We start from the raw sequence: 2,041 nt of genomic DNA, 5'->3' as shown, positions 1-2,041 counted from the left end.
GGGTACTATTTAAAACTAGCTGAGCAAAAGGGAACAAAGATCATTAGATCACTGGATGTCTTCCAGGCTGGAGGAAGGTTTCCCAGGAATCCGATTGGGATTCGATTGGTTTTCCTGGCTCTTGAAGTGCAGGGGGCAATTTCAAAGTGTGCAGATGACACAAGGTTTGGAGGAATTATAAACTGCAAGGGACATAGTGTGTAACTCCAAAAGGACATTGACAAGTTGGTGGACTGAGAGGATAAATGGCAGATGAGGGTCACTGTAGGGAAGTGTGAGATGACGCCCTTTGGTCAGTAGAGCATTGAATATAAAACAGGGGGTACAATTCCAAAGGGGATGGAAGACTTGAGGGAGCTGGGTGTATATTGAAGGTCATTGAAGGTGGTAGAACAGGTGGAGAGAGCAGTTAATAAAGTATACAATGTCCTCTGCTTTATTAATAGGGACAAGGAGACACTTGTCAGACCTCAGCTGGTGTAGCTGATGAAGGGCTTTTGCCTGAAACATCGATTTTCCTGCTCCTCGGATGCTGCCTGACCTGCTTTTCCAGCACCACTCTAACCTTGTCTCTGATCTCCAGCATCTGCAGTACCCACTTCTGCATAGTCCACATTATAGGCAAGATGTGAACACATTGGAGAGACTGAAGAAGTGGTTCACAAGAATCATTCCAGGAATCAGACACTACAGTGAGGAGGATAGATTTAAGAAGTTGGGACTGTTCTCCCTGGAGAAAAGGTATCTGAGAGGAGAGTCAAAAGGTGTGGCACTGGAAAAGTACAGCAGGTCAGGCAGCACCTGAGGAGAATCGCCAATGTGGATACAAGCCCTTCATCTGAGAGGAGACCTGGGTACTCCAAGATGGAGGATGGGAAAAATTTCTGGCTGTAAGAGCTGCTCCTTTTTTTGAGGTATTTTCGGTGTTGGAGGTGATTTCCTCGAATTCCAGGAGCAGCAATTACTGTTTTATATGCTGTTGCATTGTTTTGGAACTTTGGAAAAAAAAGTCAAAACAACAGCAGTTTTAAAAGACAGAAGAGCAGACAAAGGAAACACATGGTGAGATCAGTGCAGGGGGGAGAGAGACAGTGAGAGAGAGAGAGAGAACCTGCATAGTTTTAGATTAGATTAGATTACTTACAGTGTGGAAACAGGCCCTTCGACCCAACAAGTCCACACCGCCCCGCTGAAGCGCAACCCACCCATACCCCTACATTTACCCCTTACCTAACACTGCAGCAAATTAACATGGCCAATTCACCCGACCTGCACATCTTTGGACTGTGGGAGGAAACCGGAGCACCCAGAGGAAACCCACGCAGACACAGGGAGAACGTGCAAACTCCACACAGTCAGTCGCCTGAGGTAGGAATTGAACCCGGGTCTCTGGCGCTGTGAGGCAGCAGTGAGGCAGCAGTGCTAACCACTGTGCCACCGTGCCGCCCAAAGTTACTGCCTTTGCTGTTTTTGAATTCATGTATCGCTGGCCATTGGAGTGCATCTGGGAAAATTAACAAACAGTGAATTTCACAACTAATCTTGGAGGAACCTGTTTGGGCGAAGTTCACAACACAGAATCAGATAAGTTAATTGTTGTTTTAAGTCTGTCCAAGAGAAAGGCTGTATTAGTGAGTATAGTGGGTTCTTTCTTGATTATATGTTTTTGGAGATAAGTCTCTTGATTAAACTTAAAATATAAGCCATAGCTATTAATTTAACCTGGGGCAGTGTTTTGTAGAGGATAAGATGGTGTTATTTTCTGAGTTTGTAGATTGTGAAAGAGCAAAAATGGCCTTTGCAGTGCTATATACTTCTCGTCGATGTGGGAGTTTAAAGAGAGTTTAAGGGTTACTACAGATTATATCTGCCATAAATGTTGTTGGATGCGAATCTTATCAGATCGAGTGGATCAGTTGGAGAGACAGATAGAAGCGATAAGGAATTTGCAACAGCAACAGTATGTGATGGATGGCAGTTATAGGAAGGAGGGGTGGCGGCAGTCTCAGATACAGTCACATAGATGGGTTAACTCCAGGAA

The sequence above is a fragment of the Chiloscyllium plagiosum genome, chromosome 4, assembly GCF_004010195.1.
Source record: "Chiloscyllium plagiosum isolate BGI_BamShark_2017 chromosome 4, ASM401019v2, whole genome shotgun sequence".
NCBI lineage: Eukaryota > Metazoa > Chordata > Chondrichthyes > Orectolobiformes > Hemiscylliidae > Chiloscyllium > Chiloscyllium plagiosum.
The sequence above is the reverse complement of the archived record's forward strand: the minus strand, read 5'-3'. Positions refer to the sequence as shown.